This window comes from Rhinolophus sinicus, linkage group LG05 (assembly GCF_036562045.2).
Source record: "Rhinolophus sinicus isolate RSC01 linkage group LG05, ASM3656204v1, whole genome shotgun sequence".
Taxonomy (NCBI): Eukaryota; Metazoa; Chordata; class Mammalia; order Chiroptera; family Rhinolophidae; genus Rhinolophus; species Rhinolophus sinicus.
In genome coordinates, this window is record NC_133755.1 from 93730883 (window position 1) to 93750949 (window position 20067).

At 40.5% G+C, this 20067-nt stretch overlaps 1 protein-coding gene across 1 annotated transcript in view; it reads right to left on the reverse strand.

Annotated features, from left to right (window-relative positions):
* TNFRSF21 (TNF receptor superfamily member 21) overlaps nt 1–20067 on the reverse strand; it is a 66808-nt gene that overhangs the window by 24770 nt on the left and 21971 nt on the right. The gene's annotated exons all lie outside the window — the stretch shown is intronic.

Genomic DNA, 20067 nt, shown 5'->3' on the forward strand with positions numbered 1-20067 from the left:
GTAAGCACTTAGCACAGGTGGCCCATCCTGCGGACGAGTTAGGGACCCTCCTGCGAATTTCACTTCCTGAATGTGGAACTAGAAGCAGCAGCAATCCTGAAAGTATAGTAAATCACCCTTAAAAGATGTTTTGGAAGCCAAACCCAAACAAAGGAATCATTCTGCTAAAAACAACTGGAACGAAATAAATCAGAGGCTCCCAGATTTAAAAAGTGGTGACTTCATGAAATCTAGAAAAAGATAAGCCACAAGTTAAAACTGCAATGGAGTTTATCCAGCACTGTCTGGGTGGGTAAAGGGTGTTCAGATTCTGGCAAGGGTGTCTATTATGTCAGCTGACACAGTACCCAGCTATTTCAGCCGGATGGAGGCATTCCTTTAAGTACTTCTGACTTCTTGTACTCTAATTTATGCTCAAGAAGCAATTTTCTGATCTATTATTCAGTCTCTTAAATTGACTAGCAGTTATAATGAAGACAACAGCAAAAAATGACACTATAATAACAATAGCTATTATATTCCAGGCATTATGTTAAGGCATTCGCTCATTGAACATCTTTATAAAGCATTAACATTCCAATTGCACAGGTAAGAAAAAACTTAGAAAAGTTAGCAATTTGCCTAATATCACAATGGATTGGGTGTTGAGCCCAGTTTACTGGATAATGTTATGCATTGTCTGGCTTATCAGTCACTTGTAAACTCAGCGTGGGTCTGCAGTCCCCAAATCTAATGAATACAGGGTGAAACACTGAAATCAAGTCTCGGACTCTGCAAACTCAGGAAAGGCACCCGGGACTGATCCTCTGTGAGGGGCAGCTTTCACTGAGTAGCATGCTTTGAAATGTCTTCCTCTTTACTGCATCTTCTCTCTATAATTACACATTGGCCTTGCCCAAATTTATATACATGGGGTGTGTATGTAACCTCATGATAAGGGCAATGGTCATTTACCACAACAGACAGGTGAGGCCTCTGAGTCAATACCATATCTTCTTCCAGTGAGGCCACACTCACAGGCCCTGATAACAGAGTTATTATACTGGACAATGTCTTAATATTTACTACTCAATAAACAAAATGGGGCCATGTTACCAAGTGAAGCTCAGTGAAGAAAGGAAAAGAGGGGAATAAAGAGGACATTTCTATTACAGTTAATTGAATTTTTCAATTAACTAGAGGTTAACTAAGAAAAAAAAATTTTTTTTGTTCCAATCAGTTGTTGAGGGAAAAATTTATAAATTGAGCTATCAATTTTTGCCTAAGAAAAGAGCAATTCTAGAAGTTTCTTTGAAAATGGAGGACTCTGTGGTTCTTCGATATAAATCCTCCCTCTACCATAAATTATAATCAGGCAGATGATTTCAAAGCCTGCATACACACTCTGAATCAACCTCCTGAAAATGGTTTTCGAAAAAAAGAAGTTCCTAGGGGAGGCTGCTTTCTTGTCCACTGTAAAAGAAGAATGCCACAAATCGAGACATTATTGTACTTCGCACACAATTTTCTTTGGCAGTGAAAATATACTTAAACCAGTTACTTGTCAGTTTTTATAACAATGTTTAGCCAGATACAGAGCTTTTGATTTCAAGCAGACTCCTCAAGAACCCGTGTCCTATTTAAAACCCCACAGGTAACTTTGAGGAGTTAAGGCAGCTCTTTGTGGTGAATGTGGTAGATTGTGCCAAACACCAGAAGGCTTGTTAGTCCCTGTATCTTAATTTAGGTCAATTTGACTAAGGTCCACAGTGTCTTACATTAAAACATGACTGTTTTCTTGTGTGTTGGTCCATTGCTTACATCTTCATAATGCCAATGACAGTGTGGCTTTGGGCAAACCACTAACTGTCATGTCCATTTCCTCATTTGTACAATGGAAATACTCACTATGGTCCCTGGGGATGAGCTGATTAACATTTTCTATAGAGTTGATTTATTTTTGGAAGTACCCCATCATTAGAAATGCTCCATATACTAGGTACTATAACTTAAGACTACATGCATTTCTGATGCAAATATACAGCCTTTATAGAGTAATTACAGAGTTGAAAAGGTTTAAGCTTAACAACAGCTCCTTCTTCTAAAACCCAGCATTTATACTTTTTTTTTCAGCCACAAAATAAAGGAAAAAAGAAAAACACAAAGAATAGATACAATGAGATTTTCCTTCAAATGAAATTGACTAGAAGCTAAATTTAAGGCCTACAAATTCAGTTTCACCTTATTCATTTACTATGAAAACATGGAGTCAACTCACACAAACCGGCTCTGGTCAGTAATGTTCTAAACCACTATCCCCTCCCACTGCAGAGTTGATAAATCTAAAGATGGCAGAGACAATGGCTCCCTCTGGAGAAATAGCCTTGGAGCCTAGCACACAATCACAAAACCCCAGCCGGGGAAATTGAGACCAGTCTGAACCAGCCAGTGAGTTTGATGCCTCTTGTCCCCACCTGACCACCAAGGAGAAAGGAAAAAAGTGCAGACTATTTCAAGAAAATTTATTGAGCAGCCACTGTGTTACCATGTTTGCTGGACCGATAGCCTTTATAAAGTTTTAAAACAAAAAGAGTTTGTCACTAAGAAAATGTGGTACCACCAATGAAACACAAAATTTGATGGCCTTTGAAAGTGTTCTTTCTTTAGAAAAAAAGTTTTAGGCAAAATTAAATACAACTATAGAGAAAAGCAATAGGATGATTAAACCAAATTGAGGTAGTTACGGGGAGGGAGGGGAATATTATCGTGTAGGTGCACAGCAGGAAATTCAGAGCTATTTACAACATTCTGGTTTCTAAACTAGATGGTGAAAAAAAATGGGTCTTCGTTTTATTTTGTTACTTGATTTGGTATTTATCATTCCTGTTTAAACTATATATATATAAAACACACATTTAAATAACATCTATTTATGTATACTTTATATATGCACATACTATTATGTGGGATATAGATAATTTTTTAAGTGTTTGATTTGATTGATGAGGAATGTCATGTAGAAAGGTTGCTGTCCAGTTCAAGGTCACCCAGCCAGTTAGTGTTGCTTCTACTGTGGTTAACAGGAAATGTAATGGCGTGGAGGTGCGTCATTATTCACTGGAATTATGTTTCTAGGGCATGGCCATCTAGTCTACATGTGAATGCACTCAATGTTGGCCATGGTGTGTATGCTTCTTCCTGGCCTGTTATTTCCAAGCAGATGCTAGGAAAGTTTTCTCTGGGGCTAGCAAGTTTATTTCTTTTCTTTAAAACTATGGTACCTTAAAAAAAAAAAGAGGTCAGCAAACTTTTCTACAAAGTGCAACAGTAAATATTTTAGACTTTGAGAACCGTATGATCTCTGGCAAAACTCAGCTCTGCTGTTGAAACTTGAAAGCAGCCCTAGACAATACAAACAAGTATAGTTGTGTTCTAATTAAAACTTTATTTACAAAAACTAATGGTGGGCTGGATATGACATGTGCTGTAGTTCACCAATCCCTGAAACTATAGCAATTTAAAATAGCATAAGTATTTAGAAAAGCATTTTGTTAAAAGAAAACACATACACAAAACAACAACAAAAGTTTCCATTCTAATTATTAACCTCAATGTGAAATGACAGTAAATGAAAGAGACCAATCCTCTGCTTGGTCATCTTTGCATCAGAGTTCCAAGAGTTTCCATCTAAACTGGAGAGTTACCATGTGTTGAATTGACCTGAATTGTTTAGCTGAATATTATGCTAAGTCTCTTTTTTATTAAGTTGAAAAGAAACAACCTTCATCCCACTGATGTGCTGATAGAGGCATGGAGCTTAACTTTGCTTTTTCTATGAGGTCAGGTCCATTCCCAACTCTTGGAATGGCTGAAGGTTCTAAACAAGTCATCAAAGGAGTCAGGCCCTATAAATCAGCATCTGTACTTGCCGGGAGTGATGTATGAAAAGGTGGCCCTGGCCCCAGGTAAATGGCTTGTGAAGTTTTAGGTGCAAATAGTGAAAAGATCATGAACATGAACTTTGTCGTCACAAGACACGGTGTCCAACTCCATGATCTTGGGTGGACGACAAACCTCTAAGATATCAGTGTCCACATCAGCAAAATGAAAATACCACCTCTTATCTCATAGGGTGGTAAAGAGATTTATGGCGTCAAGCACAGCACCTCAGTGCACACTGGTTCTCCGGCCCTGTCCCCTCCATTTCTGTATTGACAAATATCACGGGAGCCGTGCAGCTAAAAGGTGGGAGCAGCTCTGCAGAGACAAATGTTTTCGCAGCAGGATTGTAGGTGCTAAACAATGAAGCCAAGCGCCAGAATCCTGGCTTTCTGTGCTTTTCAGAACCTCACTAGTAAGGGCCCCATTGCACAAGAGGGGCATCATCCACAGAAAGGCAAGTGTATAAGGAGAAACGCTGCTGCTGCCCCTGCCTCATGCCGGGCGTCACCAGAGTACACACTGCTGACACTGCCCAGATCTGCCATGAGGAAGCTCAAGAAGAGAGGCATGAGGTGACCGACCGGGTTATTACGGAAGAAAGGGCATTTTCCACTGCGTTCTAAAACTCAGAATTAGATAGTATCTCTGGGTGACACCTCTAATTTGAGGATCTTTTTTAAAGCTCAGTGTGAGCTCCAGGGTGCAAAAAAGCGTTCCTCCTCTTTTTGTAAAAACCTGAATTAACTTTTATAATCAGAGAAGGTATTAAAGCTCTTTCCTTTTGGAGATAAATATCTGAAATGAGTGCCATCGTTAAGAACCCATATTAAAGTCTTCCCTGGATGAGACAGATATGAAGGACAGTGATGACAGAGCTGAAGGAAACAAAGGCCACCTGAAACCCCCAACTCTGCACTCTGGGTTCCATACTGTACAACCGGGCTTCACACAGAAAGGATGCACGGAAGAGATGGATGTGTTTATACACTTTTTCACGGTACTAAATTCTCATCAGTTAAAAGATTCAAGCATCCCTACTGCATCTCCCATACTCATCAAATGTCAGTTCTCATTATCCTTTTGGAAAGAGAAGCAGAGGGACAAACAATGAGAAAATGCCGCAGAGGTAATTAATGCACCACCTTCTCCCAGGACAGATGACTCCATGGTTACCCCTGTGCTGGTTTCTCCACACACACAGCAGTCTCCTGAGATACACACATGAAAAGAGGAGAGCTGTGCTCAAGACTACTTGTGCTCAAGACTACTTCCCCTTTAACCAGCACCCTGATCCCCGCCACACCCGGCGGACACTCTTCACTGGCATGAGCTCTGACCTCAGGCTTACAAATTACAGATGAAAGGGCAAAGATGGACACAACACATACAACATACAGAACAATGTAGGTCAAGTTCGGAAATTTGAATAAAAGCCTGGCTTTAGCATTCTTAGAATGGATGTTCTTGCCTGTACAATGGTCATGTCTTCAGAGATGCCTTTTCCCACCAACTTCTGCCCAAGCCCCCATCTTCTTCTTTGATTACTGTTATCCCCAGTACCTCCTAGTGTGGCACTTGATAAGAGTATCTCTGAATGAATGAATGAATGAATGAATGAATGAATGAATGGGAGCCTTTTTTGTCACCTCTCCCCTCTTGCTTGAATGCCCTCCTTAGCATCTGTAACAAGCCACTGAGTACCTGAGCAGCCACATGCCATCCCACCCTTGCTGTGTGGCCCTGCAATACCTCCATTCTATAATAACAACAAGGAAGGCCCATCATGTGGTCACCAATGGATGAAACCCAAGCTTTCTGGAACAGGAACCCAGTTCTTGTACAAAAAGCTCTCCTCCTTCTGCAGGTGTCCTCTTCCCATTGACGGTGGTCCACCATATCCACGTCAGGGACCAGAGCTCACAAGAAGCTAAGTTCTCCTGGGTTCTCCCACTGCAGAGATAAGCCATCCAGGCAATAGTCTATCTGACCTGCAACCATCCCACATGTATATGTGTTTTGCAGTAACCAGTATATCACAGGATGGTTAAAAAATGGTCTATCAACAGGGCTCACTCCCAACACATCACCCAGGAAACTGCTTTATCAGCACTGGGAGCTTGGTTTGCCCTGAGTTAAAAACGACTCCTTTCCTAGCTGAGGTATAAAAGTTAAAGGAAATGTTTCGATTTCATTTTAAACTCAAAAACTGATTTCTGAAGCCGAAGGTTCAATGGACAATCACTGTAAGTAAGCTCGGACGACTCGGGAGCTACTAAAACCCACCGTGTGAAGGTCTCATGAAGTTAACAGACAGAATGTTTACCAATGACAAACTATCAAAACAAAACAGCAGACAATTTTCCAGATGGAAGAAACAGATATCACTGATGCTGTGAGGAAAACTTAATCTTTTATTTCATTCCACCTGAGACCCATCCAACACAGTTAGAATCATGTTTGTCAAACTCTATGGAAAAGAGGCAAGATTGTGCCTAAAATCTCCCTATACTTCACTGATTCTAAGACAGCTGAATGCACATATTTTAATCAATGCCTTTTCATAGCGTGGTTGCGGTAGGGTTTTTTTCCTTCGTGGTGTATAAAATAATGAATGGTATGTCTCACCATTGATTAACGGTGCCTTAGATTTGATGAAATACGCTATTTTTCTAATTTATAAACTTGAACCCACCTAGTTTTTAAAATTCAATATATCATCAACACACCTAATATGTGGAATTCTGTACATACACTGCAATGTTAGTGACACTGAAGAATGATGAACAGAAGTCTAGAAATTCCTCATCCTCTGCAAAATCGCTTACATAATACTTGACCAGGTTGATTGAGGACAATAATTTTTAAGGATTTTTTTTTTTTTTTTGCATTTCAGTCCTACGTGGTGAAAATGCTAATTTATTTTTCAATATCCCAAGTGGATTCAATGAAAGGTTAGATAAATTATAGAATAAAATATGCATTTAGAAAAAATAAATACCTTCCTTCTAAAGCCTAGAGGAAGAAATCACCAGTGGGTGGGCCTGGGAAGGACAGCAGCCTCTGACGCCCCAGGGCAAAGGCCACAGTGGCTGTTTGTCTCCAGCCACTGTGTCTTTAGCCACTCTGCACAAGAAAACGCTTTTTAGGCTATAGCAAATAAGAGGCTTTTCTCCTGCAACAGTTCTGTGTGCTTTATAGTCCGCAAATATCCTAAGAGGTTAAACGGAAAGGTGCTGTCTGCAGGAAAAGGCATTGCTGGAAGCAAAGGTAGAAAAAGCAGAGGGGTGGTGGGTAGAGGTGGAAAGTGCCCACCTATTCCTTCCACCGAAAACTCACTGTGGCTGGGGCAGCCCTGGGGGCAGAGCGTGGGGACACAGCAGCCTCTTCAAGGGAATAATCTGCTCCCTTCAGCCCCGACTTCTCGGTGTGTTTACACTTCAAGTCTACTTCCTATAGGAAATTTGGGCTGACAGACAGGATGACTGTCTGGAATTTTCAGTCAAGGAGGCTTCTGGCAAAGGAAGGAAGGCTTCTTTGGTTGCAGCAGCTGCCACCGCCTCTGCCTGGTGCTGAGAAACCCACCAAGTTCAACAGATGTGAGTTTAGATTAGCAGGACTCCATCACCCCTGACTCCTTTGAAACAGCCCGTCTTTTTTAAAACAGCCCTCGGAGCTGTCAGCCATTGGATATCTGGCTTTAGAATGTTTCCATTTCCAGCGAGCCAAGGAAAAACTGGGAAATCGGAGCGACTCCTACAGAGGAAAACTCATTCTATTGGTGACAATTTTGTAGTTGTTTCATTTCAGAACAAGCAAGCTGGGTTTTGCTAATAAGGGAGATAAATTTTTCTTGCTTGAGCATGGTAAAAGAAAAAAAAAATCAACCACAGAAACCACAGAAATTTCTAACCTGGAAAAATGAAAATCCAGAGTTTTATAAATCCAGATTCTAAGACTCAAGGGGCAGTGTGTAGAGTCAGACTGGAGCCCGAGTTTAAAACCTGGCACTGCCACTTAGGAAAGATTCTCTGTACATCAGTTTCCCCCTCTCTAAAATGGCAATGATAGTCGCCTACCTCATAGGTTAAGAAAATTAAGTTAATCTTCATAAAATGCTTCAACAGGATATGGCACTTGGTAAACGTAAGTCTTTGCTAAAGGAAAGTAAACAATGAAGGCTTAATGGTAGCAGAAACCTTTCTTATAAGGTTAAAAATATGTATCAGTCGTCACAGCTTATATCATCTTTGCATGCTCAGATCACCTCGCGATCTTGCCTGTATTGGTAGTAGCCAACACCTCGTAACCTCAGTTTAGAAAAAATGAAGTGGAGAAGGTACTTATTATCAAATTCCTAACACATTTCATTTGTCCTTCATTCCTGAACACTGTATATGGTGGTTTTAATACTTCAGCGGAAATGTGTTCTTCAGTCATTCCTGAAACCCAATGGAAGATTGTATTGATATTGTTCACATATGTCCAAGGCACAGCTTCCAGTTACTCAGCATCTGTCAACCTCACCAACCACTGCAACCTCCGGGAAATATTTATACAAAAAACACAATCACGCTTCATTCCTATAACTGGACTGGACCTTACTGCTGGCCCTGGGGAGAAGACAAAGTCTGCAGAGCTGTGAATCTGGGAGATGCATTTCCTTCACGGCCCCCAAGGAAAGACAAGTTCTTCCACACCTAAACAATCCTAAAGGAGGAACCACGACTCGAGAAGAAAGGAAGCATTTTTCCTAAGTCCTGATTCATAAAGGACTGAACCAAGAACAAGCTTGTTACTGAGTAAAACCTAAAGACAGCAGAGATGACAAGGGATGCATTTCTGTTTGTTTGCTAGATAAGGTGAGATGATGTCACATTTTGTTTTGCTGGAGCAGTCAATTACAGTGTGAAAGAAATAAAAAATACGTTACCAGGAACTCTGGTTCTAAAATATAGCTTGGCTCAAGGACAGTGTCTGAACTTTTTAAATATGTGCACTAAACCAATTTTGTCCTGGTTCTTTGGTGGCATTGTTTCCCCTAAGAGCAGTCTGGTCTTTACATACAGATTGGCACATCAAAGCTATGCAAATAAAAGGGTCAACCACCAAGCCACCTGGTCTGCACTTTCATTTTGTTTTTGGGTTTCAAGCTTGAGCGATGGGAAAGGGTTTGGTTGTGGGCTGTTTTCAACTTCACATTTCAGCTTTTGCATCACTGAAGGACCAGATTTTAGACTGGAAGGAGACGTTAGCCATACTTGAATCCAAGGCCTTCACCATACAAGTGAGCAAAAATCAGGCCCCATGAGGCCCTTTGCACAGCTTCCCTCTCCCAACCAATGCTGCCCCACTCCACACGTCTCCTACTGAGGTTTCCATTTTCCCCTGTGCATGGGTGCTTCCCTTCTCCCCTTTCCCCAGGCTGCACTATCACCTCAGCAAACACCTCGTAACCTCATTTTAGAAAAAAGGAGCAGGCCAGGTGAGCAAAGTCCCTTCCATTCACCCTCGAGAATGCTGAGAATCAGACTACATGTGCCACAGTCGTTTTCTTGTTCAGTTCTTTCTGTACTGGTCCCTCCGGCTCCAAGACATGTTATGGCCACAGTGCCCAGCACAGAGGTTCTCTCAGCAGACATTTCTCCTGGTCCATAGGACCCCTGAAATTTGACCCTTCGTGGATTTCTACTTGGCTGAAAATCAAATATAACTGTCCCTCTTCCCTGACCTCAGCTCTCCATCAGTGCTTCACTCCCTATACAGCTTAACTCCCTGACTTTCTCGTGGGAGAAGAGAAAGAAAGGGAAGCTGAGCGAGCAGCTTTATCAACGTTACATATGATCTCATTCAATCTTCCTGCACCACCACCTGACATAGAAGTTATGTCCACATTACAGATGAGAACATTGTAATGAGGTTCAGGAGTTTAGCACAGTTACATAGCTAGGACTCATATTCAAAACCTGGGCCAATCTGACCCCTCCGCCCTCATCTTTCACTCCAGTGTGCTCCCTCCCAGGGCTAAGCAAAGTGTTACTAACCCTGTCTTTCTGAGTCTTGGTTGCTTCTTTGAATATAAATCATTTGCATATGTCTCCCCATCAACCCCCATTCACCATTAACAGGGTCATTGAAAGGGAGACACATAGAATTAAAGGAAAATAATGTTACAGTGACATATTTATGATGCTCTAGGTCCTGTCTGTCCTCACCCCCATCCCACCCCCCTTCTTGAAAAGACAGGGACCAGAGTGACAATCAGTGTAGCACACTAGCTACCAGCTCAGGATCCAAAGCCAACTGCTTGGTTCCCCACTGACTTGAGGTGTGGCCTTCGTCAAGTCATGTAACCTTCCCGTGCCTATGTTCCTAATATGTAAAATGGGCATGATCCTGACATTATACAGCTGTTCTGAGAATTAAATAAATAAATAAAAACATGTAAATCCCAGAAAATAGTGCCTGACACATAGTAAACATTCAATAAACATGAAGTATTATTATTTCTCTCCCTCTCCCCAAACTAGTGTGTTGATAAGAAAGCGTTACCCAGAGAAATAGTTGATAGACTTATCCTAGACAAGGACATGAAGTCAGAGAATACCAAGAGCAGCAGAAAGGCGTTTGAACCTTGGAGGGACAGGCTAAGAAGGTGTAAGGAAAGGAGAAATGGAGAATGCTTTTGTGTAGCAAAGGTTTTCTGTAGCTTGAAGAGCTTTAAGAATGTCTTTACTTTCACCTGCAGCCAAGATCTCCGAATTCATCTCCCAGCCACCAGCTCCTTCACCTCCCATAGTCTGAAATCATCCAATTAAGATGCTCAGCCCAGGTAGACACGGACCACACCCCCTTTGACTGACTTATCATCTAGGGACCATCACCCTTATCATGAAGACACTCTGGGGAGACACAAGTTAGGAGACGTTCCTCCTCTGAACATGCTTTCAATACCCTCTCCTTCACCTACCTCCTGAGTCCCTGACAAAGGGCTAAGTTCTTTCTCTCCTGCAGCCTCAGCCTCCGGTATCCTCGCAGGCAAACATCCTCTCCATTTTCTCGAGAAACTCGAGTAATTGTTTTCAATCACGATATCCTCTGTACTGAACAGAACCCTGCAGCACTTGTGGCAACATGTGAACTATAAAGGGCACTGTCCCAGGAGTCAGGAGACCCAAATTCTGGTCTCCTCTTTAACAAAACTGGCAACATGACCTTGTACCCAAGGTCACCATTCTTCCCTGGACCTCAGTTTCAGCTTCTGCAAAGTGAGAGAACTGGACTAAATGAGTCTCTTTTAACTCTGACTCACACACACACACACACACAAAGACTAAATTTTCCATGATCTTCATTGCTCTCCAATTTGAAGTTTTCCCAAACTAAAGCTAAAACATGTTATATTACTAAAGTCTAGTAATAGTAAGTAAGCCCTGGTTCTAAGACTTAGTGCCTTCAATTTAGTGTTCAAATACATATAATTACAGTAAAATAACACAAGTTAAGCAGCAACAAGAAGAATAGAGAGAAATATGGAACTAAGACAAGAGAATAATTCTTCTCTAATCTAATGTCTGTCAGACCATTTTTCCCTGAAGAAATTCATGGTTGTATAGCTAAAGACAAAACCTGTGGACAAGAGCTTTGCCTGGACTGCTGTAGTGCCTGGCAGGGCCTATGGCCTGTTCCCTGCAGGTGACTTAGACATTGCCTTTCTGGAAGTAAAGTTAAAGGTTTCTATTACCCCAAACTGTCAACCTTATGTGAGTGACATTTTCCCCATCCTCAAGGATTATCTTCTAAAAGTTTAAGCAGAGAGTCCCAAGGAAGTACAAAAGCATGGATCTGTGGCAAATATGTAATTTAAGAAATCCTTTACTGGGAAGAGCAGTGTTCACACTGATGAGCCAAGAGAAGAATCTATGAAAGTTAAAGAGGGTTTCAGTGTAGTGAAAGCCTAACCCTATTTATTAATACTTAGCTAGAAGGGAAGGGGTGTACTCCCAGCACACAAGTATCCCACAAGCTGCTCTAGGATGTGAGCTGCTGGCCACTTGTCAGCCAGGACAAAAGCTGAGCAACTTTTCCAAAGCACAGGAAGCACTTACTAGGTCTACCCCACCTTGTGACCGAAGCAAATGGTTCTGCTTGTGGTTGGGGTTCCCTGGCCCACCTGAGGAGACCAAGGTCTCCCTCAGCATAAAACTTCAGAAATGGATGAGAGCCATTTGCAGCTCCTTTGCAAACAAGGTGACACACTTGAAGGAACTGACACATTCAGGACCTTAGTTCTGTAATAACTGCTCAATCTCCACTACACTATACAAATGTCTCACGTTCTCCCTAAAAGCATGCAGAATTATTGCACCTTCTCTTGGTCCTCCCCAACCGAGTGTCCTGATGGAAGTGGACATGTTTTTCTGCCCTGACTTTAGTATAAGCGTGAGGGAAAGCTCTTGCGTGTTGCAGTGAGCACACAGCCCGTCTTTGGTATAAGTTTGGAATGCAGCTTGACCTCTTACCTCTGACTAGCAACACACTGGACTCCGCTCTACAGCACACGGCAGACCAATCAGCGCAGTGTTTCCTTGACAGACATCAGGTGACAGCAGGTATACTCAAATTGTTACGGCAAAATAGTCACCTTGATCAAACTCTGGTGACCTTCCTGTGATGGGTTCAAGTCTCCTCACTTTACAAACCAAGCGGAGATTCAAAGAGAGAAAGTGCTATGCCCAGGATCATCCAGCCTTTTAGTAGCAGAACCAGGTCTGGACTTCAATGTTTTTCACCCAATGTTATTTCTGCTGCCTGCAGCTTCCCCTTTGTACTGCAAGCTAACCTTTGAGGCATGCGCCCATGCCTCCACTCAATCATCTCATACTTCTTCAAAGGACTGAATTTCAGATATCCTTATCCTGTGTAGCAGATCTTGCGTCCCTTCCTTCCTCCCAACTGTCCTCAAGTAGCACTCTGTGTATGGGTACTGAACTAAGAAGCTATTTGATGTAACTCAATTAATCCTCTCAGTTTCTATATAAGGAAAGCAGGGGTGGAGCTGGAGTCTAAAGATAGATGCATCTGTCTACCACTCGTGAGCCCTCTCTCCATTCAAACTTCATCAGTTGCTTGAGCAAATAGATGAAAGATAAGAGGAGAGACTGGTACCCAAGCTACCCTCTCCTTCTCTGTGGCTCCAGGCTAAGAGACAAGTTGTAGCAACTTCATGGCAGGTACAACTACAAGGTAAAATTGAGCTCTCCTGGTAAAAGCAGACATCTATGACAAGAAGACGGAGGAGCTGTGCAATCATTTCAGGAAAAATACAAGAATAACTGTCAGCTTTTCCTACCTCCCACATAGATCTGAAGATCATGCTTTGTTACTTATCCCTTCAGCAGACTGGGAAACAGTTACTACACTAAAAGTAAGGTTAGCAACAGTTGCTAGAACTCAAGTCTCTAAGAAAAACCAGACTGCTTATCTAAGTTGTGCAAGTCACCAGGAGGCAAGAAAGAAGCTACTAAAAGATGGCAAATCTATGGTATAGCTCAAGGACTGGTAAACTGTGACCCGCAGGACAAGCCACCTATTTCTGCAAATAAAGTTTTATTGGAACACAGCCATGCCCATCTTTATGTGTAGTTTACGGCTGTTTTCCTACTACAAAAGCAGAGTTGAATAGTTGTAATACAGACTGTACAACCCTCAAAGCCCAGCATTTCCTAGTTGGCTGACCCCCGGTACAGAGAGTTTAGAGAAACTATTATTTGGGAGAGGATAAAGCCATATCCATATATAAAGCCAATAAACACTTATTTGATTTTCGGAGGCTTTCTGCCCATTTGAGAGGGCACTGCCTACAAAAGGAGATTAATTAAGCTAATAATTAATCATTAGATATGGCGGCAGACTCATGTTTCTAATATGCTCTTTTAAGGTGGCAGTTTTAGGTATAGTTGCGTGTATTTTAAAGGAGAATATTTTTGCCTTGCTCATAGTCAGTATTTCTGTGACTGAATCAGGAAACAAACCCAGAGATGAGCAGAGAGAATGGAGGTGATGGTGATATTGGAGGACTGACAATGATAATGCATCCTCTCCACCACCGTCATCGTCATCACTGCTAGCAGCTATGGACCACTGGTCACGTGGCCAGCAATGTACTAAGCACTGGGCACCGTTACTTATCTAGTTCTCACAACAAACTACGTGCTATTAGTGTTCCCATTTTATACATAAGGCAAATGAGGCACAGATTGGTTCATTAACTTGCCCTCTATCACACAGCTAGCAAATGAAACCAGGCTTTCGCGTCTTTGCTCTTAACTACATTTAATAACATTTTTTTTCTAACCTTATAAACAGAGGCCCAGAGAAGTAAAAGTTCTTCACTGAAATAGTGAGGAAATGGAATATCTAGAATTTTAGGACCCAGTTTTATGGATGTAATTTCTAATTTATGATGCTGCTTTCCTCCCCAAAATTCTTGCTTCCACTGCCTCCCTCTTTCCCTCCTTCCCACCTTTGACCCAATCACATGACTCCCACAAGCTTCTCTGATTAAGGCAACCCGCAAAGCAAATCCATTTCCATTCTGGTTAAACACAAATGCTAAGCATTTACAAAGGTGCCTTGGCCTGAGAATTAGCGGGTTTCTCTCTTCCCATCACCCTACTTTCCAGTGTTCAGGGCCAGTGTTCCACTTTAAAGAAGCAAATCAGATGGAGGGATATCAGCAATCTCCCTGTAGCCAGTTTTTGCATATTTCAAAGCACTGCTGTCATGGAAACCCCCTTTAACCTCAAACAATAATTCTTCTTTAGTATATGGCAATTCAGTTTAAAGAACCCACCTTAAAATCTCTGTTTAAATCCCTAACACCACATGTTATTGTAAATTAAAAGGAACAAATCCCATAGTTCAATGACTTGAAAACAATCCGACCTTGAAAAGGATAAGTGGGTAAATCACGGTGATCTACAACAGTGCTATGCAGTGAACACTGTTTGATGGAAATGTTCTATGTCTGTCCTGTCCAATATGGTACCTCCACGCAATGCGTGGCTATTGAGCACTGAAGCTGTGGCTGGTGCAAGTGAGGAACTGGATTTTTAACTTTAGTTAATTTTAGTTTTAAATTTACTGCTTCCTGTGACTACCATGTAAGCCAGGTCAGCTCTGGACCACCCCTCCTTGAGCCCTGTGCTATTGGCCAGGCACAGGAGACACACAATAAGACCCAGTGTCTGCTCTCTAAGAACTTCCAGGCAAGGGGGGGAGACAACTCACGTACACAGAAACTATGAAATGGTGAAAGACAGTAAGAGCTAAAGGAATTAAGAAATCGAATCTTAGCATCTAGATCTATAGAATGAGTAAGACTTTTGCCCTTTTGCTGCTGCAGGTACAAAACAGTCTACTTGAAAAACAGTGCACCAGCTCTTTCACAATCCCCTTTGCAGTCAATTTAAAGGAGACGCTGTCTTTATATATCATGTACTTTAAGTAACCAGAATGGATTGCTATCCCGATCAAATGCTTACCTTCTCCCTAAGGTACAGGACTAAGAATGCGCTAATTAGGAACTAAGCCAGTTTAAACAAGATAAATCCAACTCCTTTGTGTCTCACCCTTTCTTTCCTTGATAGTCTTACGTCTGAAAGAAAAAGGAAATATGATTGAAGAGATATATACTGCCCACATCTTACTCCCTTTATCACCTTGCAGAACCTCCTCCACAAGTAGTTTCAGGGCAATTTCCACTCCTTACCTGCTTTTCAAACTTCTCCTCAGACCCCTAGTGCAACAGGTTGCTGGGGACCCAACTTTATAGTTTTTGCAAATAGTTAGAGAGAAGGGTGAATAAAGGAGAGGGGGTGGGGAGAAGAGAGAGAGAAGTCGGTAAGGAAGAGGGGAGGAGGGGAGAAAGGAAGGAAACGTCAATAGGAATGACCCATTTTAGAAAAGGCAATGACAGAACAGCAGTTGGTTCTATTCTCAGCCATCCCCATCTCAAACTGGGACTGGACTACAGTTCTGTATCTTCCATAGTTATAAGGAAGTGACTGAACTGACTGTTTTGAGATAACTTGAGACTTTCTCAGTGCAACGTACAGCCAGTTGTGTATGGACTAAGTTTCACTATCTTTACTTTTGTGCCTTATGTGACAGAACAGATCAGACAAAATATATTATTTTCCATGTAACCTACCAATTAAGGCAAACCTGCATTAATCTTAATTTTAAAATTAAATGGAACATTTTGGACCCCCCACTTACCCCTTAATGTTGGGCGTATATTACAAAAAGAAATAGTTTTATTTAAATGACAAAAACATAAGCTGAACATTAACAGTAGACTTACATCTTTATGATATTTGGGTCCAGTAATAAACTCTTAAAAAGATTTGTGTGTGTAAAAATTTTGAAGGGACTTCCAATGCCTGTTGCTGACATAGACACATTGCAAGAAACCACACTTCAGTCCCAATCTACCAAACATAAAATTGACTTCAGAAAAGAAGGAAGCATTCAAAATACCATAGCACCCTCAGTTTTCCATCTTCCTAGCCACATAAGGACCCATCTTGTGCTTCTAACACTAGGATTCCATGAAAGTAGGATTGCAGTTTTGTGGAGTTCAACTTTAAAAATCCCAAATCCATGGTAGGCAGAGAGGGGTGAGGGGAGCCAAATAAAAAGGTTCTTGTTGGTGAGAAAGACGGGAACCAGAGGTCTAGCTTCAGAGTGCTGAGGGTCTACATGGCACTCAAGAGTATACGGCGTGTCTGCTTAAGGTGGGCAGGCGTAAGTGAAGTCTCATGTGACCTTGTAGAGCGAACACAGAGCGCTAAGCGATTTTATCCCCACCCTCCTCCTCATGATCAATCCAGTGTCAAATGGACAAGGGCCAGAAAAGATCTTATTATACAGGATTATCTGCTGCCCAGACCTCACTGCAATCAGATCAACAAGATATTGTTTCCAGAGGCTTCTCTGAACACCTGGTTTTTAAACAGAACCGTGCTCTGTAATGGGATTTTAGTTGGTTGAACTTTTGAGAACAGCAATTTGGAAAGAATAGATAGATCTTCTTTAGAAAAATACCTTAAATATAAACATCTCAAAGTAAAACCCTGCGGGGAAAGGTTAAACCGTTGGAAAAGCTAGTTATACCAGAATGAGACTACAGTAGTCCCCTTCTCCTCAGGGGATGCATTCCAAGACCTCCCATTGGATGCTTGAAATTGCAGATAGTAATGAATCCTATGTGTAATTACTGTGTTTTCTCCTATGCACACATACTTATGATAAAGTTTAATTTATAAATTAGGCACAAGAGATTACCAACAATAATAAAATAGAACAATCATGATAATATACTGTAATAAAAGTTATGTGAAAGTGGTCTCTCTCTCTCTCTCTCTCTCTCAGCAAATTAGCACAAATTTCTTTTCCCTTCTTCACCATTTCATGGATAGAAGATTTGTTCTTGCTGTAGGTCTTAGCAACCTCAGCATATGATTTTTTTTCTTTCCTTATCAAGTTGAGAACTTTCACCTTTTCACTTAAAGGAAGCACTTCTCTTCGGCACATCCGAATTGCCAGCATCACTACTCTTGCACTTCCGGGCCATTATTAAGTACAATAAGGGTGACTTGAACACAAGCACTGCAATATGCAATAGTATGACAGTCAATCTGATGGCCAAGGCAACTACCAAGTGACTAAAGAGCAGGTAGCGTCTATAGCGTAGAGATGGTGGACAAAGGAATGAGTCACGTCCCAGTCCAGATGGAGCAAAACAGTATGAGATTTAATCACGCAACTCAGAATAGTGAGCAACTTAGAACTTCTGAATTGTTCACTTCTGGAATGTTCTATTTAATATTTTCAAATCACGATTGACCGCAGTAACTGAAACGAATAAGGGGGAACCACTGTATTGTCATTTAGTTGGAAAAGCATATTGCTGAAGTACTGCTTTCACAGAAAGTATGGTCGGGCTTTGCTTGATTTGGCACTTGCATTGTTTTTACAAAATTAAACATTATTTTAAGACTACAACCATAGTAGTTTAACATGTTACCATGATCATAAGAATGTCTAAGGCCACTGTTCTCAAGAATTGTGAAAACTACACTGCAAAAGAAAGTTTAGAAATATAGCTGACTAGAATCGAATCCATAAATGGAACTGCTAACGGAATGGAGTCACTTCTTTGATAACGTGAATAATGAGAGGAGAGTTTCAAATATTTACTTAATCTAGCAGGATGTACTCTACTAATTTTCTACTAATTAAATATATCAGAACAAGTGTTCTGACTAGCCACTTAAAGGGCAATTTAATGAAATACCGAATCGTAGACCTCATCCTCTACCAGAGGAAAAAAGTACACTATCTATGAAGGCCCTTACTGGATCAGTTGAGACCACTGGAATACAGACACTAAATTAAAATATTGTATCCATGCTAAATTTATTGAGGTCTGAAACTATACTATGTTTTTTTAAAAGAGAATATGTTTATTGTTAGTAAATACACACTGAAATATCTAGGCATACAGGACCAGGAAATGGTTCAGAAAAAAGTATTTTATGGATATATATATATATATATATATATATATATATATATACACACACACACATATATATGTTATATATATACACAATATATAGTATATATTATATAATATTACATAATATAATATTATGTAAACTATTCTATATTATGCATATTTTATAATTTATAAAATCTATTTTTATATAAGAGAGCACATAAGAAAGCAAAAAGGGAAAAAGAAAAAGGGCAAAATGTTTACAACAGGTCAGTCTGGGCACAGGTATACAAGTATTTGTAGTATTCTTGGAATTTTTCCATAAGTTTGAAATTATGTCCAAGTAAAAAAATTGTTTCCTTAAAAAGGAGAGGAGAATTGAAGCCTTCCTTCCCTAGCTGGGTTGCCAGCAAGGGGTGGTCTGATTCAAGTCTGGCAGGCTCTATCCCCATAGGATGTTCACCTCAGTCTGACTTCTACTTGGTTTGATCACTCACAGAAATTAGCAAAGGGAAGCAAAATGAGCTGCTGTTGTTTCTTCGCTTTCTCCAAATTTCTGATTATAAAAGTAGCATGTACTTATTTCAGAAAATTTGGGGAAAGGAAAGAAAACTAAAAAAAAAAAAAAAAAAAAAAGACAAAAATATCCCACACATAAACCCCACCAAACTTGAAGAAACATCATTGTTATTTTGGCTTATTTTCTTCCAGTCTTTATTCCAAAGTTTTAAGAGAACTGGGATTATAGTATATGAAGGGTGCAGACTGGGTTGTTTTTTTCTTTATAACATAGTTTAAACATTTTCCTATGTCATAAGTCAAAAAAAAAACAAAAAACAAAAAAAGTCTTCAATGTCAACAAAATAGTCCATATTACAGTATTACAGATAGGCCATAACTTACTTAGTCATTTCCTTAAAGCTATCCCTTTGATTGTTTCCAACTTTATTATACATAATACTGAGTTAAAAGTTTAAGATCTTTGTGCTTCAATCTTTCATTTATTTTTTAGTAGTTCTGGTTTATACCTTTTTGTAATAGACTCACAAAAATAGAATTGCTGGGCCAAAGAGTGTAAGCATTTTTAAGACTCAATACAAAAGGCCAAACTACTTCTGTAGAAAGTGAACCTAACACCTTTATCTTTAAGGGGACAGAAGGCACTTGAACAGAATTATCAAAACTTCAGGGTGAAATCTCATTCAGGATTTAAAGAAAGGGAAGTTACTGCCACAGTCCAAACTCTGCCATCTTCAGATGAAACAGCTGCTGGGACAACTTCCATAAACTATTTTTTGCCTTCAAAAGAGGAAAAACAAATATTCCAGCTTGCATCAACACACACTGACTCCTATATGTTGAACATGTAGGGCCCAGCCTCAAATGATCACCAACCTATTAAGCTTTGGGTGTCTAAAGGACTTTCCTATTCTCCTGATAGAAATTGGATCCTAAAAATATAAGGAGGGGAAAAAAAGGTACATATGCAAAACATGAGAGGAATCTAAAACAAGGTTCAGGTGCAAAACAGCAAGCTTAAGACAAGTTGTTCTTCCCCCCTCTATTTTTTAAGTGGCCTCGTA